This window comes from Ranitomeya imitator, chromosome 5 (genome assembly GCF_032444005.1).
Source record: "Ranitomeya imitator isolate aRanImi1 chromosome 5, aRanImi1.pri, whole genome shotgun sequence".
Taxonomy (NCBI): domain Eukaryota; kingdom Metazoa; phylum Chordata; class Amphibia; order Anura; family Dendrobatidae; genus Ranitomeya; species Ranitomeya imitator.
Window position 1 is genome coordinate 671,754,340 of NC_091286.1, and position 22,628 is coordinate 671,776,967.

A 22,628-nucleotide genomic window follows, 5' to 3' on the forward strand; every position below is an offset into this window, starting at 1 on the left:
AGCAGGACTTAGTCCCAGGAATGTCTGCTCGCCGCTGACCACTGTTGGTTATAATAGCAGAACCAAGAATGACAGTGGTAGCCAGATGCACAGCATCAGGTTGAGCAAGACGCTGGGACCGGTGTCTCTGCTGAGCAGGCTCCTCTGTGGCTTGGGAAGAATGGGAGACCATAGAGGACATGGTTCGAGATTCCCCTTGTGCAGCAGTGGGAACACAACACAGGATGTGACATTTTAGCCACTGTTGAAGAACATGGTCAGTTGATTATACCAGCAGACATCTTGTTAGGGCTGACAGAATACAATACATAATTATAAAGATAGTTATAAGGTGTGTTGGCAGCCCCAGGTCCACCATGCAGAGATGTAACTGCTTCTCAGTAATGACGGACACTAAATACTGAACACACAGGTTAGGCTACTTTCACACTAGCGTCGGATTCGGCCTGTCGCAATGCGTCGGGCCAAGATTCCAACGCTAGCGGTGAACGTGCCGCACAACGGAGGCAGCGGATGCATTTTTCCGGCGCATTCGCTGCCCCATTGTGAGGTGCGGGGAGGTGGGGGCGGAGTTCCGGCCGCGCATGCGCGGTCGGAAAAAGCAGTCCGTCGGCAGCAAAAAACGTTACATGTAACATTTTTTGCTACCAGAGGTCCGCCACAACACGGCGCAACCGTCGCACGACGGTTGCGAAGTGTGTCAATATGTCGCAATGCGTCGGTAATGTTACTCTATGGGGCAAAAACGCTTCCTGCAAACAACTTTGCAGGATGCGTTTTTTCCCCTAAACGACGCATTGCGACGTATTAAAAAAAACGCTAGTGTGAAAGTAGCCTTAACCGTCACCCAGTGTGTACTGCAGAGAGCCTTGTTACTCCACAGAACCGCTAATTATATATAGCGCACGGGGGGAACCTGGAGCTGCAGTGGCGATCGCCACTAACACACGCTAACTAGTCACACAGACGAATGCCAAACTGATGCTAGCTACTGTGGAGCGTGGAGTGGGTGCACAGTGGCGTACAGACAATGCCAATACTAGGCGCTCTCTCTGACTCCAATCATCCAATTCACATACACAACCAGAGGGAAGGGGATCATTAGGAGCTTTCACCTGAGTCACACATGCTTGCATACACACCACAATTATAGGATATACTAGCACACGGCATTGCAATCCTTTTATAGCCACACCCTTCCGAGACCTTGCTGATGACCCATAATGTTGGGGATGGCAGAATGCACTAAATAAATATAAAGATAGTCATAATGTGCGTTGACAGCCCGGGGTCCACCGTGCAGAGTTGTAAACTGTTGCTCGGTAATGGTGGACACTAAATGGTGGCACAGTGGCGTACAGGCAATGCCACTACTAGGCAATGTCTCTGACTCCAATCACCCAATTCACATGCACAGTCAGAGGGAAGGGGATCATTAGGAGCTTTCACCTGAGACCTGCACGCTTGCACACACACACCATAATTATAGGCCTATCATTTTATAACCGCAGCCTTCTGGGACCTTGCTGATGACCCAATCCGAGCTGCTTGATAAGCTGAGCATTTTACCTCTGACCACCAATGAGCCGTCGTCTTATGGGCATGCTCAGATGGAGAAAAGCAGGAGTGTCTGCTCACTGCTGACTAATGCTGGTTTCTATAGTTGAACCTGGGATAGCAGCAGCAACAAAACGCACAGCATTAGCCTGAGCAAGACGCTGGGACTGATGTCTCTGCTGAGCAGGATCCTCTGTAGCTGAAGAAGAATAGGAGACCACAGAGGACATGGCTCAAGATTCCCCCTGTGCAGCTGTGGGATCTCGACAACTAACATGTCTACATGTAGAAACTCTTGGTATAAACAGAGAAAAATAATAATTAAACAATAATAATTATAAAAAATGACTAATTTTATTTATGTAACTCCTATATACTGTGTATAGTGATGAGCGAACGTGTTCGCCACTATTTGATACTCGCCCGAGACTCGGGGTACTCGCCGAGCAGCGAGCATTCCCGGGATTATTCGGCGGTAACTGCAGTCTCCACCCAGCAGTTTTGGCTGGCTTTAGAGACCCAATCACAGTGCAGGAATTGTCTGCCAGGCCTTGAAACGCCGCAGCCATCTTTTTTGTGGTCGTGCAGTATTTTACTGGGCCATACAGCAACATCCCGAATATAAGAGACCAGGCGCCGCCCTGCTCGCTGCATTCTGTTTCTGTGTCAGCGAGAGTAGGGAGATCTGCTGACAAAATAGGGTCAGCATTGTGGTTTTAGAGTTAGTGTATGTCTGCAACTCTTACAACTCTTGAGAAGCCAAAAGTCCTTTTTAGAGCTAATTCATGGGTCCTAATATTACAGCGCTAGGCAGGCAGGGCACAGCATATCCACATCAGTGCAAGGGCTGCAGGCACTGTATGTGCGTCCATTGCTCCCACTGCATCCCTCCCAAAGCTCCATAACTGCCTGCAGCTGCTGCTGCAGCTTCTTTACTGTCTATAAAAAGGTTTTTTTTCCCAAAGTTCCCTCCCCCCCCAAAAAAAATACAGCCTCTTCTGTCAGACTGAGGCCTGTTGAAAAGTGATAGTTTGTCAGGCATACGTAGCATAGTTGTGTGTGCTGTTATGACCTGGTGGTAAGGACACTAATGGACCTAGTGGGTAAGAGCACACGGAATGACCTGAAAGTTACTAATAATATAGGACGAGCTCTGAGACGTGGGAACTCTGCTGACCGCAATCCCTAATCCTATCACACACACTAGAAATAGCCGTGGATTGCTCCTAACGCTCCCTATGCAACTCGACACAGCCTAAGAAACTAGCTAGCCCTAGAGATAGAAAAATAAAGCCTACCTTGCCTCAGAGAAATTCCCCAAAGGAAAAGGCAGCCCCCCACATATAATGACTGTGAGTAAAGATGAAAATTACAAACACAGAGATGAAATAGATTTAGCACAGTGAGGCCCGACTTACTGAACAGACAGAGGATAGGAAAGGTAACTTTGCAGTCAGCACAAAAACCTACAACAAGACCACGCAGAGGGCGCAAAAAGACACTCCGCACCGGCTCACGGTGCGGAGGCGCTCCCTCTGCGTCCCAGAGCTTCCAGCAAGCAAGACAAAAATCAAAATAGTAAGCTGGACAGAAATATAGCAAACCAGAGAAAAACAACCAGTAACTTAGCTTCAGCTGGGAACACAGGTCACAAGAACGATCCAGGAGAGAGCTAGACCAATACTGGAATATTGACAGGTGGCATGGAGCAATGATCTAAGTGGAGTTAAATAGAGCAGCCAGCTAACGAATTAACCTCGTCACCTGTAGAAGGAAACTCAGAAGCCGCAGCTCCACTCACAACCACCATGTGTGAAGCCCATGGACAAAACCAGCCGAAGTACCATTCATGACCACAGGAGGGAGCTTGACAACAGAATTCACAACAGTACCCCCCCTTGAGGTGGGGTCACCGAACCCTCACCAGAGCCCCCAGGCTGACCAGGACGAGCCAAATGAAAGGCACGAACCAGATCGGCAGCATGAACATCGGAGGCAAAGACCCAGGAATTATCTTCCTGACCATAACCCTTCCACTTGCCCAGGTACTGGAGTTTCCGTCTCGAAATACGAGAATCCAAAATCTTCTCCACCACATACTCCAACTCCCCCTCAACCAACACCGGGGCAGGAGGATCAACGGATGGAACCACAGGCGCCACGTATCTCCGCAACAATGACCTATGGAATACATTATGGATGGCAAAAAAAGCTGGAAGGGTCAAACGAAACGACACAGGATTGAGAACCTCAGAAATCTTATACGGACCAGTGAAACGAGGCTTAAACTTAGGAGAGAAAACCTTCATAGGAACATAACGAGACGACAACCAAACCAAATCCCCAACACGAAGTCGGGGACCCACACAGCGCCGGCGGTTAGCGAAACGTTGAGCCTTCTCCTGGGACAATGTCAAATTGTCCACCACATGAGTCCAAATCTGCTGCAACCTATCCACCACAGTATCTACACCAGGACAGTCCGAAGACTCAACCTGCCCTGAAGACAAACGAGGATGGAAACCAGAATTGCAGAAAAATGGCGAAACCAAAGTAGCCGAGCTGGCCCGATTATTAAGGGCGAACTCAGCCAAAGGCAAAAAGGACACCCAATCATCCTGATCAGCAGAAACAAAGCATCTCAGATATGTTTCCAAAGTCTGATTAGTTCGTTCGGTTTGGCCATTTGTCTGAGGATGGAAAGCCGAGGAAAAAGACAAATCAATGCCCATCCTAGCACAAAAGGCTCGCCAAAACCTCGAAACAAACTGGGAACCTCTGTCCAAAACGATGTTCTCCGGAATGCCATGTAAACGAACCACATGCTGGAAAAACAATGGCATCAAATCAGAGGAGGAAGGCAATTTAGACAAGGGTACCAAATGGACCATCTTAGAGAAGCGATCACAAACCACCCAAATGACCAACATCTTTTGAGAGACAGGGAGATCCGAAATGAAATCCATAGAGATATGCGTCCAGGGCCTCTTCGGGACCGGCAAGGGCAAAAGCAACCCACTGGCACGAGAACAGCAGGGCTTAGCCCGAGCACAAGTCCCACAGGACTGCACAAAAAACGCACATCCCGTGACAAAGACGGCCACCAAAAGGATCTAGCCACCAAATCTCTGGTACCAAAGATTCCAGGATGACCAGCCAACACCGAACAATGAACCTCAGAGATAACTCTACTAGTCCATTTATCAGGGACAAACAGTTTCTCCGCTGGGCAACGGTCAGGTCTATCAGCCTGAAATTTTTGCAGCACCCGCCGCAAATCAGGGGAGATGGCAGACAAAATTACCCCAGAGCCAGGAAGGTACGAAACCACAAAATCAAAACGGGAGAAAAATAGCGACCAACGAGCCTGTCTAGGATTCAACCGTTTGGCAGACTCGAGATAAGTCAAATTCTTGTGATCCGTCAAGACCACCACGCGATGCTTGGCTCCCTCAAGCCAATGATGCCACTCCTCGAATGCCCACTTCATGGCCAACAACTCTCGATTGCCAACATCATAATTGCGCTCAGCAGGCGAAAACTTTCTAGAAAAGAAGGCACATGGTTTCATCACTGAGCCATCAGAACCTTTTTGCGACAAAAGAGCCCCTGCTCCAATCTCAGAAGCATCAACTCGACCTGAAACGGAAGCGAAACATCTGGCTGGCACAACACAGGGGCAGAAGAAAAACGACGCTTCAACTCCTGAAAAGCTTTCACAGCCGCAGAAGACCAATTGACCACATCAGCACCCTTCTTGGTCAAATCAGTCAACGGTTTAGCAACACTAGAAAAATTACTGATGAAGCGACGATAAAAATTAGCAAAGCCCAGGAACTTTTGCAGACTCTTCTCAGATGTCGGCTGAGTCCAATCATAAATGGCCTGGACTTTAACAGGGTCCATCTCGATAGTAGAAGGGGAAAAAATGAAACCCAAAAATGAAACCTTCTGAACTCCAAAGAGACACTTTGACCCCTTCACAAACAAAGAATTCGCATGAAGGACCTGGAACACCATTCTGACCTGCTTCACGTGAGACTCCCAATCATCCGAGAAGACCAAAATATCATCCAAATATACAATCAGGAATTTATCCAGGTACTCTCGGAAGATGTCATGCATAAAGGACTGAAATACTGATGGAGCATTGGAAAGCCCGAATGGCATAACCAGGTACTCAAAATGGCCCTCGGGCGTATTAAATGCTGTTTTCCATTCATCGCCCTGTTTAATACGCACAAGATTATACGCACCACGAAGATCTATCTTGGTGAACCAACTAGCCCCCTTAATCCGAGCAAATAAATCCGACAGCAGCGGCAAAGGGTACTGAAATTTGACTGTGATCTTATTAAGAAGGCGGTAATCAATACAAGGTCTCAAAGAACCATCCTTCTTGGCCACAAAAAAGAACCCTGCTCCCAATGGTGACGACGACGGGCAAATATGACCCTTCTCCAAGGATTCCTTTACACAACTCCGCATAGCAGAGGGCAGCACGGTGGCTCAGTGGATAGCACAGCAGCCTTGCAGCGCTGGGGTCCTGGGTTCTAATCCCACCCTGGACAACATCTGCAAAGAGTTTGTATGTTCTCTCCGTGTTTGCGTGGGTTTCCTCCGGGTACTCCGGTTTCCTCCCACATTCCAAAGACATACTGATAGGGAATTTAGATTGTGAGCCCCATTGGGGACAGCGATGATAATGTGTGCAAACTGTAAAGCGCTGCGGAATATGTTAGCGCTATATAAAAAATAAAGATTATTATAAAAAATAAAGATTATTATAGCGGCGTGCTCTGGCACAGATAAATTGAACAGTCGGCCCTTAGGAAACTTACTACCAGGAATCAAATTAATAGCACAATCGCAATCCCTATGAGGAGGTAGGGCACTGGATTTAGGCTCATCAAATACATCCCGGTAATCCGACAAAAACTCCGGGACTTCAGAAGGGGTGGATGACGAAATTGACAAAAATGGAACATCACCATGTACCCTGTTGTGAATTCTGTGGCTGAATTCACTCCTGTGGTCACAAGTGGTACTGCAGCTTCTGAGCTTCCTCCCTCAGGTGTTCTGGTGAGCTCGTTGGCTGCTTTGTTATTTAACTCCACCTGATTCTGTCTTCCTTGCTCCTTGTCAATGTTCCAGTGTTGGACCTGAGCTTCTGGATCTTTCCTGTGGCCTGCTGCTCTGCTTAGATAAGTGCTTCTTTGTTTTTTTGCTACTTTTTCTGTCCAGCTTGTCTATTCGTTTTTGCTGGAAGCTCTGAGACGCTAAGGGTGCACCGCCGTGCCGTTAGTTTGGCACGGTGGGTCTTTTTGCCCCCTTTGCGTGGTTTTTTGCTTTAGGGTTTTTTGTAGACTGCAAAGTACTCTTTGCTATCCTCGCTCTATCTAGAATATCGGGCCTCACTTTGCTGAATCTATTTCATCCCTACGTTTGTCTTTTCATCTTGCTAACAGTCATTATATGTGGCGGGCTGCCTTTTCCTTTGGGGTATTTCTCGGAGGCAAGTCAGGCTTGTTTTTCTATCTTCAGGCTAGTCAGCTCCTCAGGCTGTGCCGAGTTGCATAGGTAGTGACAGGCGCAATCCACAGCTGCCTTTAGTTGTGTTTAGGATAGGTTCAGGTATTGCGGTCTACAGAGATTCCACGTCTCAGAGCTCGTTCTATTGTTTTTGGGTTATTGTCAGATCACTGTATGTGCTCTGATTGCTGGCACACTGTGTCACTGGATTGCCTTCATAACAGTACCCCCTGACAACCCCAGCTGGACACAGACATAGATTTCCAATCCAATACTGGATTATGGACCTGTAGCCATGGCAACCCCAAAACGACCACATCATGCAGATTATGCAACACCAAAAAGCGAATATCCTCCTGATGTGCAGGAGCCATGCACATGGTCAATTGGGTCCAGTACTGAGGCTTATTCTTGGCCAAAGTCATAGCATCAATTCCTCTCAATGGAATAGGATACTGCAAGGGCTCCAAGGAAAAACCACAGCGCCTAGCAAACTCCAAGTCCATCAAATTCAGGTCAGCACCTGAATCCACAAATGCCATAACAGAATAGGATGACAAAGAGCAAATCAGAGTAACGGACAAAAGAAATTTCGACTGTACCGTACCAATGGTAGCAGACCTAGCGAAACGCTTAGTGCGCTTAGGACAATCGGAGATAGCATGAGTGGAATCACCACAGTAAAAACACAGCCCATTCCGACGTCTGTGTTCTTGCCGTTCAGCTCTGGTCAAAGTCCTATCACATTGCAGAGGCTCAGGTCTATGCTCAGATAATGCTGCCAAATGGTGCACAGCTTTACGCTCACGCAAGCGTCGATCGATCTTAATGGCCAAAGACATAGACTCATTCAGACCAGCAGGCATGGGAAATCCCACCATGACATCCTTAAGGGCTTCAGAGAGACCCTTTCTGAAAATTGCTGCCAGGGCACATTCATTCCACTGAGTGAGTACAGACCACTTCCTAAACTTCTGACAATATATTTCTACCTCATCCGGACCCTGACACAGAGCCAGCAAGATTTTCTCTGCCTGATCCACCGAATTAGGTTCATCATAAAGCAATCCGAGCGCCATAAAAAACGCATCAACATCACGCAATGCCGGATCTCCTGGCGCAAGGGAAAATGCCCAGTCTTGAGGGTCGCCACGTAACAAAGAAATAATGATTTTCACTTGTTGAACAGGGTCAACTGAGGAGCGAGGTTTCAAAGCAAGAAACAATTTACAATTATTTTTGAAATTCAGAAACTTAGATCTATCCCCAAAAAACAAATCAGGAATAGGAATCCTAGGCTCTAACATCGGATTCTGAACCACAAAATCTTGAATGTTTTGTACCCTTGCAGTGAGATTATTCATACAAGAGGACAGACCTTGAATGTCCATATCTACACCTGTATCCTGAACCACCCAGAGGTAAAGGGGAAAAGAGAGACAAAACACACTGCAAAGAAAAAAAAATGGTTTCACAACTTCTCTTATCCCTCTATTGAGATGCATTAATACTTTGGGCCACCTGTACTGTTATGACCTGGTGGTAAGGACACTAATGGACCTAGTGGGTAAGAGCACACGGAATGACCTGAAAGTTACTAATAATATAGGACGAGCTCTGAGATGTGGGAACTCTGCTGACTGCAATCCCTAATCCTATCACACACACTAGAAATAGCCGTGGATTGCTCCTAACGCTCCTTATGCAACTCGACACAGCCTAAGAAACTAGCTAGCCCTAGAGATAGAAAAATAAAGCCTACCTTGCCTCAGAGAAATTCCCCAAAGGAAAAGGCAGCCCCCCACATATAATGACTGTGAGTAAAGATGAAAATTACAAACACAGAGATGAAATAGATTTAGCACAGTGAGGCCCGACTTACTGAACAGACAGAGGATAGGAAAGGTAACTTTGCGGTCAGCACAAAAACCTACAACAAGACCACGCACAGGGCGCAAAAAGACCCTCCGCACCGACTCACGGTGCGGAGGCGCTCCCTCTGCGTCCCAGAGCTACCAGCAAGCAAGACAAAAATCAAAATAGCAAGCTGGACAGAAATATAGCAAACCAGAGAAAAACAACCAGTAACTTAGCTTCAGCTGGGAAGACAGGTCACAAGAACGATCCAGGAGAGAGCTAGACCAATACTGGAACATTGACAGGTGGCATGGAGCAATGATCTAAGTGGAGTGGAGTGGAGTGATCTGAATGTCTCTGTATACTGCATTGATTTTCCATGGTATGCACTGACTTTACCCAGCTCTCCCTGGCTTCTGAATGTCTCTGTATACTGCATTGATTTTCCATGGTATGCACTGACTTTACCCAGCTCTCCCTGGCTTCTGAATGTCTCTGTATACTGCACTGGCTTTTCTATGCTTCCCCTGGATTTGAGTGTCTTGATGCAGCACATATAATCCTTTTAGTATGCTTTCTCACCTATGAGCTTGTTTCCATGACCTGTTTTCATGTATCCCATTGTGTGATCCTGGCATCTCTTTGAGTGGTCAGTCTTACCCCTCCCTCATTTTATGACCTTTGCTTAACTCTCTACATCTGGTCTCCCATACCCAGCCACCCCCTCATTCACACCTGATTGCCCTTAACTGGGGATATATTCACATGCAGGAGTCTGCTATAGACTCAGTCTGCTGCAAATCATCTTTTAACTTCCATCTTTTAAATTACATCTTTTTTAATTATGATTCTGAATTAGACTGAATTGGACTGGAATTGACTGGAAGGTAACAGACTACTAACCACTACAATGTTTCGGTTTCTTTTCTCTTTCACCCCCATACTACTTTCCTTCTTACAATCTCCTGCAATCCCTCCTCCTAGTAAGGAACTAGTCATTTCTTCCTCCATACTCCCCAGCCATCTCACCTTCCCCTCAGAACTGTTCCTCCACATACAATCCTTTTTATCCAGACACACACGGCCGCATCATGTCCTATCCTGCTCCCACCTTCTAATGATCTGTCTGTTACTCCTCATTGCTGGTGACATATCCCCAAATCCTGGCCCTCCTCAATTCATCCCCACACTCGTTTCTAACCCCCTGCCACGATCCTCCGCATGTTTTCCCAACCACGACAACCTCATACCCATTCATCCAGCCCACACTCCCCAGCTCCCCCTACTTGGAGCACTATGGAACGCACGCTCCATCTGCAACAAACTGACATTTATCCATGACCTCTTCATCACCAACAAACTCTCCTTCCTCGGCCTCACTGAAACCTGGCTCACCCCCTCTGACTCGGCCTCTCCAGCTGCGCTCTCCTATGGCGGATTCCACCTCTCTCACACCCCTCGCCCCAGCAACAAACGCGGTGGAGGAGTTCGCTTGCTCCTGTCCAACACCTGCTCCTTCACTCCAATCCCGCTACCACCCTCCGCTACTCTTCCCTCGTTTGAGGTGCACTCTGTCCGCATCTATTCCCCCTCCAACCTCCAGCTGGCTGTCATCTACCGCCCCCCAGAACTAGCCATCTCCACCTTTCTCGACCACTTCACCACCTGGCTACTTCATTTCCTCTCTGTTGACATCCCCACTATCATCATGGGTGATTTCAATGTCCCCATTGACACTTTCACCTCAGCTACCTCTAAACTTTTATCACTGACTGCCTCCTTTGGCCTCACTCAATGGTCCTCTGAGGCCACTCACAAAGATGGCCACACGCTGGACCTCATCTTCACCCGCCTCTGCTCCCTTACTAATCTCACTAACACACCCCTCCCCCTGTCTGACCACAACCTACTGACATTCTCGTCCCTCTCCTCTCCTAGTGTGCAACCCTCACTCCACAAACTCACTCACCCTCGCAGAAATCTCAAACATCTCAACTTACAATCACTCTCTGAGTCCCTTCTCCCTCTCACAGACATAGCTTCCCTTCATGACACAGATGCTGCTGCCACTTTTTATAACACCACAATAACAACAACACTCGATTCGGCCGCCCCACTCATGCATAGTAAAACTCGTACAATTAACATGCAGCCCTGGCTGACCAGCCTGACCAAAGAATTGAGACGGGCTTCCAGGATTGCTGAGCGGAGATGGAAGCGATCCCACTCTGCCGACCACTTCACTGCATACAAGCAGTCCCTCGCCAGCTTCAAGTCTGCGCTCACTGCCGCAAAACAAACTTACTTCTCATCCCTCATATCCTCCCTGTCTCACAACCCTAAACAGCTTTTCAACACTTTCAATTCTCTACTCCGTCCCCCCGCACCTCCTCCCTCCCCCCTCATTTCTGCTGATGACTTCGCCTCTTTCTTTAAACAGAAGATCAATACGATCAGAGAAAGCTTTGGCCCACAGCGCCCACTGCCCCTCTTAGCTGCTCAACCCTGCTCCTCCAAAACCAGCTTCTCCACCATGACAGAAGATCAGCTCTCCACCCTCCTGTCAAGATCACACCTCACCACCTGCACGCTTGACCCGCTCCCATCCCACCTCATCCCTAACCTTTCCACGGTCTTCATCCCAACCCTAACGCACCTCTTCAACCTCTCACTCACAACAGGTGTCTTTCCCTCATCCTTCAAGCATGCCAAGATCACACCCATCCTCAAAAAGCCCTCCCTCGACCCATCCTCTGTGTCTAGCTATCGCCCAATATCTCTTCTCCCTTATGCCTCCAAATTGCTGGAGCAACACGTCCATCTTGAACTGTCCTCCCACTTCTCCTCCTGCTCCCTCTTTGATCGGTTACAATCAGGCTTCCGTTCCCATCACTCAACTGAAACTGCCCTAACTAAAGTCACCAATGACCTACTAACTGCCAGGAGCAAGCGACACTACTCTGTCCTCCTTCTTCTGGACTTGTCTTCTGCCTTTGACACTGTTGACCACTCCCTTTTGCTACAAATCCTCTCATCCCTTGGCATCACAGACTTGGCCCTTTCCTGGATCTCGTCATATCTGACAGACCGAACATTCAGTGTCTCCCTCCCCCACACCACCTCCTCACTTCGCCCCTTGTCAGTCGGTGTTCCTCAAGGCTCTGTTCTAGGACCCCTACTCTTCTCCATCTACACTTTCGGCCTGGGACAGCTCATAGAATCCCACGGTATGCAGTACCATCTCTACGCCGACGACACGCAGATCTACCTCTCCAGACCTGACCTCTCCTCCTTGCTTACCAAAATCCCGCACTGTCTGTCTGCCATTTCAGCCTTCTTTTCTGCTCGCTTTCTACAACTGAACATGGACAAAACAGAATTCATCATCTTTCCCCCATCTCACTCTACCCCTCCACCACATCTATCCATCAATGTCAATGGCTGCTCACTATCCCCAGTCCCACACGCCCGGTGCCTCGGGGTGATCCTCGACTCTGCCCTCTCTTTCAAGCCACATATCCAAGCCCTTGCCTCCTCCTGTCATCTCAAACTCAAAAATATTTCCCGGATCCGTGCTTTCCTTGACCGCAACACTGCAAAAACGCTAGTGCATGCCTTTATTATCTCCCGCCTCGACTACTGCAACCTCCTACTCTCTGGACTCCCCTCTAGCACTCTGGCACCACTCCAATCCATCCTACACTCTGCTGCCCGACTAATCCACCTGTCCCCCCGCTATTCCCCAGCCTCTCCCCTGTGTCAAGCCCTTCACTGGCTTCCTATCACCCAGGGACTCCAGTTCAAAACCCTCACACTGACATACAAAGCCATCCACAACCTGTCTCCTCCATACATCTGTGACATGGTCTCCCGGTACCTACCTACACGCGACCTCCGATCCTCCCAAGACCTCCTTCTCTACTCCCCTCTCATCTCTTCTTCCCATAACCGCATCCAAGACTTCTCCCGTGCTTCCCCCATACTCTGGAACTCTCTACCCCAACACATCAGACTTGCGCCTACCATAGAAACCTTCAAAAAGAACCTGAAGACTCATCTCTTCCGACAAGCCTACAGTCTGCATTGATCCTCAACCTACTGAACAGCCGCACAGCCAGCTCTTCCCTCTCCTAGTGTATCCTCACCCACCCCCTGCAGACTGTGAGCCCTCGCGGGCAGGGTCCTCCCTCCTTATGTACTCGTGTGCCTTGTTATCTGCTCATGTTTAATGTAATTGTCTATATTTGCCCCGTATTCACATGTAAAGCGCCATGGAATAAATGGCGCTATAAAAATGTATAATAATAATAATAATAAATAATAATAAAAGTGGAGTTAAATAGAGCAGCCAGCTAACGAATTAACCTCGTCACCTGTAGAAGGAAACTCAGAAGCCGCAGCTCCACTCACAACCACCAGAGGAAGCCCATGGACAGAACCAGCCGAAGTACCATTCATGACCACAGGAGGGAGCTTGACAACAGAATTCACAACAGTGTGCTACCCTTGTGTCCCTTTTTTTTTTTGGTGTTTGAAATTCACCGAAAAGGGCCTCATATATCTCTGTGCTCTAAGTTTGGGCATTGTATACAGCACTATTTAGCACCCCAAAAATTTGAAAGGCCACAGATTTGCCAGTGTGATATTTCTGTTACAGCCGTCATATATTTCTGCTCCAAGTTTTGCCATTGGAGGCCCGTGAACTTACTTTGTGGCTGTTGCAAAACAATGGGAAGACAAAGAGCACAATAGGGTCTTATCCACGTTACACAGAGGAGAATATACACCAAATTTGCTCACCTGGTTAGGATGAGATTCACCGACCAGAGAAAATATTGTCTTCAAAGGGAGATTTGTAGTTAAAATTCTGCACTGCCGCTAAGATGAATTTCAGGAGAGTATAGTTGATTCACAGTTGTTTTATTCAATGCGTTTCAGGGGTCTCATGCCCCTTCATCAGGAAATACCACACCAGGATTTGAAAATCGTAGATTTGCAGGCATACTGATCACATATTATTTTGTTACTAATAAAGACGTTTGTGTTGAGCATTGGAAATGCAGTAGTCCATTTAAAATGGTTAAGGCAATTGGCAAGGGATGGGGAAGAGGACGGGATGATGATGGTGCATGCAGAGGACAAGACCGTGGGCAAGGTGAAAGTGGGCAACAACAAAGACCCACATCATCTCACTCGACCTTCTTGTCCCAGTTTCTAGGTGACCACAACACACCACTATTGAAGCCAGAGCAGTATGAAACGGTTGTTGGTTCGATAGCGGATAATGCTTCCAGTCACTTAGCCACCACCACCACTTAGTCTTCCACATGGTCAAGTCTGAGTAGCCATGAGCATGGCCAGGATATTCCTCACCCTGATCCTCCTTCCTCCCACCATGCCGAGTGCCCTGAGACAACTGATCCCACACTTGTACACTCTGAAGAGCTGTTTAGTTTTTCATTTCAAGATTCAGAAATCTCTGCCGGTCAACTTGAAGTGGGGAAAGATGAGATCGCATGTAGAGCTGCCCAAAGCTTTGACCAGCCCCGGTCACGCGAAGGCGATGGTGGGAAAGGGTCACAAGAGGTGGACGATGATGAGCCACAATTTCCAGAAAGTGAGGAGGAGCAGGGTGTGGATGTGGAAGATGAGGTGCTGGATGACATGGTGACTGACCCAACCTGGCAGGAGGACATGCATAGCAAGGACAGCAGCATAAATGGGGAAGGAGGCATATCCCCCCAACAGGCACGAAGAAGCAGTGTGGTGGCCTCAGACAGAAGGAGTTGTGCATCCGTTCCCGGTAATACCAACATGAGTGAAGTTTTCATTCAACCTGTGAGATCTTCCTGAGTCTGGCTATTTTTTAAAACCAAAAAACAAAGAGAACAGAATGGACTATAAAGCAGGCACGCACAACCAACAAAATAGAAAAATAACAAATGTTTTATTGAACACTACAGCAAAAACACATAAAAACAATTAAAATGTACAAATAGTGTACATAACACCCTGATATAAATATCCTACAAATAATGTGCAGTCGATATAGAACATGACATAGTGTCCTCGGTCCGCCTGATGTATATCACATAATATAGATGGAACAAAAACCTCCTAATAAAATAACACATCCAAGTATGCTATAAGCGCACCAATAAAGAACACAGGTGCAAAATACTATGGGTTAATAAATGTCAGAGCGCACGAGGAACCTGGTGGAATAAATGTCCATACCAAGTCCTATTCAATAAACAATAACAAAATGCTCAATAGATGACCAAAAGAGAAAAAAAAAAACCCATAATTATAAAGAAAGGGCCATGTAATGCCCGGCATACTCAGCTGAAACACGGAGGGAAATAGCAGGCTAGGACCCAGATCTATGACGACAATGCCGAATCTGAAAACAGGTATCAATGCCTAAGTGTAGACGGCATGAAGCAGAGTAGGCAGGATGTCAGACAAGAGCCCCACGCGTATCGCCGCCGCAGCGGCTTCGTCAGGGGAAGTAGTTGCTGTGGACGATCACTTACATTTAAATAGAGGATCCAATTAGCCGGAGTGTGTGCGAGCCGTGCCGTTACACAGGGAGAGAGACGTGGACCGGAAGTCGCGCTGGCCGGAAGTGACGAGCGGCAGAATGGAAAGACACAGAGAATCTCCATGGAGAAAGATGACGCATGCGCAGACGCGGCTCTGGGTACTGAGCCGCGCTGCACAAGCGTCTAGAGGGAGGCAATAGAGACCACGTAAACCCGGCGACGTATGGGGCATGCAGATGAAAAATGCCAACGCAACTGCGTGCGCAAATCCATGTAAAGGAATGCATATCATGTTTAAAGGAATACTCGATAACCATGTGATCCACATAGCATACGGAAACTCAGGGACATAAGGTCATGATAAAAGCTGGCATACAGCCAAAAACAACAGGCACCGATGATATATGTAAACCTACATGGAGGGAATATAACTCATTAAACAAACATCCATGCAACCATAAATGAATGAAAAATAAGTATATAATAATGAAAAATAATAATAATAATAAAAAAAAAAAAAATAATAAATAAAAGATAATGAAAAATAATAAATAAAAAATAATAAATAAAAAATAAAAATAAAGATAAGTAATAAATAATAATAATACATAAATAGACATACATTAATGAAAAATAATCAGAGAAATAATCAGAGAAATAAAGAAAATAATAATAGAAGGGAAAACAATAATGAAATGAAAATAATAATAATAAAAATAATAAAGAAACCCTCGCCCTCCCATAAACTCCAATCCGAATGCCAAGAAAGGTAGCACAATAAGATGGAAGGTGCAGTGAGTGATTATCCAAGTCCATTACTCCATATGAATTCCATGAATAAAGGTCCAGTGGGTAATACGCCAGGGGTCCAAAAAGATGTACCCATAGATGAAATGAAAGTCTTTACCCATCCAGCGGTCGGGTATATTCAACCGTCCTCCATTAAACACCACCTATGACACCTCTCATAGATGTCCAATGGTCGTATCCTGACTGGTTTTCCAAAGTCTTAATATAATATAGATATCCAGAAGTCCATACTCCCACCAAGTCATGTACAGAAGAGCAGACATCCAAAACCCAACTAATATGGGCGAAAACCAACGAAGTGGATCCAATAGCAGAACTGGAAAAGAAATGAAGACATGGCCACATCATAATAATGATGATGATGATCTTACCAAAAATATATATAGAAAGATCCGGAAAGAAAAATCAAGATGAAACAGCTGGGGTGAAAACATTTAGCTCCCCAAGAACCCTGTAAAAAGAAGTTCCTCATTTAAACCAGAGGGGGTTACAGACTGTAATTGAAAAATCCATCTGGATTCAATTTGTAAAAGTAATTTGCCTTTATCCCCACCTCTCTCATTCGGGGTTAACTTCTGTAAACCCACTATTGTAAGGTCAATTGAGGAGCCCCTATGGTGAGCTAGGAAGTGTTCAGCCACTGGGGTGAGAGTCTTACCCTTCCTTGAGTCCGAGGCCGCTAGATGTACAGTTGAGATGTGTTTCTGAACTCGTTTTCTCAATTCATGTGATGTCTGTCTGACATACACAAGCTTACAAGGACAGATTAAGGCATATATAACATCCCTGGATTTACAATTGATGTATGCCTTCAGGGGATGTCTACTATTGCGTGTAGGATGAAGAAAGGTATTCTGAGTCGGGATCATGTGAGGACAAACATTGCAATCCCCACAGGGAAATGATCCCCTGAGGACAATCCCCCTATGCAGTCTCACTGTTGGTCTTTTAAAATGACTCCTAGTAAGGAGATCTCTCAAATTCGGCGCTCGTCTTGCCGTCATGAGGGGTCTGTCACTTGTAACCTCAACCGTCTGTGTATCTGTTCTCAAGATCTGCCAATGTTTCGATAGAATGTCACTGACCTGTTTCCAGCTGTCACTAAAGTCAGTGATGAATCTCGTCTGTGTCTCCTGACATCTTCCTTTTGAGGAAAGAAGTGACTGCTGATCCTGGCCCCTTGCCCTCTGGTAGGCCTTAGAGATGATACGTCTCGGGTAACCCCTCTGATGAAAACGATCCGAGAGATCACGGGCCTGGATAGAAAAATCATGATCACGGGTACAGTTACGTCTGACACGCAGAAACTGTCCCGTGGGTACACCCACCTTGGTATGCCAGGGATGGAAGCTTGAGAAGTCCAAAAGTGCATTAGTTGCCGTAGGCTTTCGAAATAAATCCGTCGCCAAACGACCCTCATGAGGAAAAATCTTCAGGTCCAAAAAAGTAATTTCACTGGCAGACAAAGAATGGGTGAGAAAGATGTTAAAGGGGTTAGAGTTCAGGCTCCTAATGAATTCCTCACATTCCTCTCTCGTGCCCCTCCAAAGGATAAAAACATCATCTATAAAGCGTACCAAGGCGTGGACGTGGGCGACGAAAGAGGGTAAAGGATAAACAAATTTCTCTTCCCACCAGCCTAAAAAGATGTTAGCATAGGCTGGTGCACATTTCGCGCCCATCGCCACGCCTGATCGCTGGAGGTAGTAAGCCCTGTCAAAGAGGAAAAAGTTGTGATGAAGGACGAATGTCAGGAGATCAAGCAGAAACGAGTCATGCCCCCTATCCAAGGAGCTCTTCAAATTTAGGAAATGAGCAACCGCCTCAATCCCTTCTTTATGACTAATATTAGAATAAAGTGACTCAACATCACACGTGACCAATAAAAAGTCATCGGGGAGTTCAATCCGGCCACACACCTCAATAAAGTGTGAGGAGTCACGAATAAATGAAGGGAGAGATGAGACAATGGGTTGGAGGAAGAAATCCAGGTACTCACCCGCTCTTTCGCACATGCTGCCAACACTAGAGACGATTGGCCTACCAGGAGGCTTAATGCTATCCTTATGTATCTTTGGCAGCATGTAGAATGTTGCCGTGACCGGATTTTCTATCCACAGGTACCGCCTTTCTTGTGTGGTGATGATGGCAAGCTGATGGGCCCTGCAGAGAAGACGTTCAAATTTCGAGAGGAACAAAGAAGTTGGGTCAGAAGGAAGCTTTTGGTAGTATTGAACATTACTGAGCTGACGTTTAGCCTCGGCTTCATATAGCTGATAAGACCACAACACCACGTTACCCCCTTTGTCAGCTTCCTTTATTGTAAATTCTCTATTATTCTGCAAAGCAGATAAAGCCCGTTTCTCCTCCATGCTTAAATTAGAGGTGCCACCTACCAGAGCAGGCATAGCCTGGATGTCACACTTGACCATCTCAAAAAATATTTTAATAGCCGGTACCAGGGAAAAGGACGGTGTTTTGAGAGACTTGTTCCTACCTGGGAATCTCCTTCTTGTAGAACCCGACTCATTCTCTTCAAGTAGCTCTAATAAATCCTGAAAGGTGCTCCGTTCATCCAAGGGCATCGTTTGCAAAATGTCCGGTCTCCTGTACATGACCTGGAAGGTGAGCTTTCTACAAAAGAGGTATAAATCCTTAATAAGAACAAATTTATCCACTGGGTGTGTGGGGACAAAAGATAACCCCCTCTGAAGGACCGATAATTCAAGGGAAGAAAGCTGATACTCAGATAAATTAATTACCTGCAACACCGTTGATCCTAACTCCTGAGCAGATGAAGTCAAATCCCGAGTCCCTGGCTGGTTTACTTCCGTCTGGTGGGATATTGGTGCCAATGAGGTGAAGTTTGACCCCTGTGCCGTGGTAATCTTTTTTTCACGCTTCTTGCGTTTGCCCCCACGTCTGGTCCGTGGTCTACCTCGCTCCCGGTAGAGGACAAAAAATCACTTGAACTGTCCTCCCTCCATGCAGAGATATTAGTCGATGTAGTTAGGCCCCCTCTACCTACTCCTGTGCGGCGAGCATTGCCAACATGTCTCCATTTGTACTCTGTCTGTTGTTCAAAGTCCATCCTGTCCCTCTGAAACTTCTTACATTTTCGTTGTGTTACTTCCAATTCATATTTGTCAAGTGTATCCTTAAGTTTGTTTTTAAATATCAAAACCTGGCCCTCTTCAAACGTAGCAAGTTTAACTTCCAAATCTTTAACTAGAACTTTCGTGGATGAAAAAAGTGTCCTGTCATGTTCAAGTAATAGATTCATCAAAATAGTTGAGCAACGTGTTAGTCCCTGCTCCCACGTTTGTTGAAAAGAATCAGTGGGTTCCCAAGTAGGGAAGATAGGCACACGAAGCCCCCTAGGGACAAATCCAGATTTGATATATTCATCTAGGCTTCTCATGTTCCACCAAAGCCTCACACACGTCTTGTGGGCTTTGGTTAAATCGGAACATAATGCAGAGAAGCCATTATCCACACTAGAGGCAACTACTGTATTAGCCTCAAACACACTAGAAGATTTGGCCCGCCAGGCTGCCTCCCTGGCCTCCCAATCCATGACGACAACAGCGTCACACCAACCGGATCACAATAAGTCTGTAATTTTATACCAGCACCACCAAAATAGGTGTGTGCGACCGTTAAGAAAAAATGCCCCGGAACACAGGGCCAGACAGATATCCTAATATATTAATAAAGGGTGCACCAAAAGCTATAATCTTGAGTAAATACTGTAGGGTGCAGTGCCAAGTCCAATACAGATATAGAACCAAAAAACAAAGAGAACAGAATGGACTATAAAGCAGGCACGCACAACCAACAAAATAGAAAAATAACAAATGTTTTATTGAACACTACAGCAAAAACACATAAAAACAATTAAAATGTACAAATAGTGTACATAACACCCTGATATAAATATCCTACAAATAATGTGCAGTCGATATAGAACATGACATAGTGTCCTCGGTCCGCCTGATGTATATCACATAATATAAATGGAACAAAAACCTCCTAATAAAATAACACATCCAAGTATGCTATAAGCGCACCAATAAAGAACACAGGTGCAAAATACTATGGGTTAATAAATGTCAGCGCGCACGAGGAACCTGGTGGAATAAATGTCCATACCAAGTCCTATTCAATAAACAATAACAAAATGCCCAATAGATGACCAAAAGAGAAAAAAAAAAAAACCCATAATTATAAAGAAAGGGCCATGTAATGCCCGGCATACTCAGCTGAAACACGGAGGGAAATAGCAGGCTAGGACCCAGATCTATGACGACAATGCCGAATCTGAAAACAGGTATCAATGCCTAAGTGTAGACGGCATGAAGCAGAGTAGGCAGGGTGTCAGACAAGAGCCCCACGCGTATCGCCGCCGCAGCGGCTTCGTCAGGGGAAGTAGTTGCTGTGGACGATCACTTACATTTAAATAGAGGATCCAATTAGCCGGAGTGTGTGCCAGCCGTGCCGTTACAAAGGAAGAGAGAGAGACGTGGACCGGAAGTCGCGCTGGCCGGAAGTGACGAGCGGCAGAATGGAAAGACACAGAGAATCTCCATGGAGAAAGATGACGCATGCGCAGACGCGGCTCTGGGTACTGAGCCGCGCTGCACAAGCGTCTAGAGGGAGGCAATAGAGACCACGTAAACCCGGCGACGTATGGGGCATGCAGATGAAAAATGCCAACGCAACTGCGTGCGCAAATCCATGTAAAGGAATGCATATCATGTTTAAAGGAATACTCGATAACCATGTGATCCACATAGCATACGGAAACTCAGGGACATAAGGTCATGATAAAAGCTGGCATACAGCCAAAAACAACAGGCACCGATGATATATGTAAACCTACATGGAGGGAATATAACTCATTAAACAAACATCCATGCAACCATAAATGAATGAAAAATAAGTATATAATAATGAAAAATAATAATAATAATAAAAAAAAAAAAAATAATAAATAAAAGATAATGAAAAATAATAAATAAAAAATAATAAATAAAAAATAAAAATAAAGATAAGTAATAAATAATAATAATACATAAATAGACATACATTAATGAAAAATAATCAGAGAAATAATCAGAGAAATAAAGAAAATAATAATAGAAGGGAAAACAATAATGAAATGAAAATAATAATAATAAAAATAATAAAGAAACCCTCACCCTCCCATAAACTCCAATCCGAATGCCAAGAAAGGTAGCACAATAAGATGGAAGGTGCAGTGAGTGATTATTCAAGTCCATTACTCCATATGAATTACATGAATAAAGGTCCAGTGGGTAATACGCCAGGGGTCCAAAAAGATGTACCCATAGATGAAATGAAAGTCTTTACCCATCCAGCGGTCGGGTATATTCAACCGTCCTCCATTAAACACCACCTATGACACCTCTCATAGATGTCCAATGGTCGTATCCTGACTGGTTTTCCAAAGTCTTAATATAATATAGATATCCAGAAGTCCATACTCCCACCAGGTCATGTATGTCCCTGAGTTTCCGTATGCTATGTGGATCACATGGTTATCGAGTATTCCTTTAAACATGATATGCATTCCTTTACATGGATTTGCGCACGCAGTTGCGTTGGCATTTTTCATCTGCATGCCCCATACGTCGCTGGGTTTACGTGGTCTCTATTGCCTCCCTCTAGACGCTTGTGCAGCGCGGCTCAGTACCCAGAGCCGCGTCTGCGCATGCGTCATCTTTCTCCATGGAGATTCTCTGTGTCTTTCCATTCTGCCGCTCGTCACTTCCGGCCAGCGCGACTTCCGGTCCACGTCTCTCTCCCTGTGTAACGGCACGGCTGGCACACACTCCGGCTAATTGGATCCTCTATTTAAATGTAAGTGATCGTCCACAGCAACTACTTCCCCTGACGAAGCCGCTGCGGCGGCGATACGCGTGGGGCTCTTGTCTGACACCCTGCCTACTCTGCTTCATGCCGTCTACACTTAGGCATTGATACCTGTTTTCAGATTCGGCATTGTCGTCATAGATCTGGGTCCTAGCCTGCTATTTCCCTCCGTGTTTCAGCTGAGTTTGCCGGGCATTACATGGCCCTTTCTTTATAATTATGGGGGTTTTTTTTGGGTTTTTTTTTTTCTCTTTTGGTCATCTATTGGGCATTTTGTTATTGTTTATTGAATAGGACTTGGTATGGACATTTATTCCACCAGGTTCGTCGTGCGCTCTGACATTTATTAACCCATAGTATTTTGCACCTGTGTTCTTTATTGGTGCGCTTATAGCATACTTGGATGTGTTATTTTATTAGGAGGTTTTTGTT

General features: G+C 46.0%; 2 protein-coding genes and 1 long non-coding RNA gene across 7 annotated transcripts in view; all 3 read right to left on the reverse strand.

The window, feature by feature from the left end:
* Positions 1-22,628, reverse strand: part of LOC138638752 (cytochrome P450 2K4-like) — a 179,734-nt gene that overhangs the window by 67,954 nt on the left and 89,152 nt on the right. The gene's annotated exons all lie outside the window — the stretch shown is intronic.
* Positions 1-22,628, reverse strand: part of LOC138638753 (cytochrome P450 2K4-like) — a 114,553-nt gene that overhangs the window by 6,737 nt on the left and 85,188 nt on the right. The gene's annotated exons all lie outside the window — the stretch shown is intronic.
* On the reverse strand, positions 13,429-22,415 carry LOC138638751 (uncharacterized). 2 transcript variants are annotated; one of them, XR_011312546.1, is made up of 6 exons: positions 19,064-22,415; positions 18,799-18,935; positions 18,301-18,464; positions 17,630-17,756; positions 17,387-17,557; positions 13,429-16,617 (listed from the first exon to the last, which is right to left on the reverse strand). It is a non-coding gene; the product is annotated as an uncharacterized lncRNA (long non-coding RNA). The 2 variants fall into 2 exon arrangements; XR_011312545.1 differs by having other exon boundaries at positions 13,430-16,617; positions 18,799-22,415.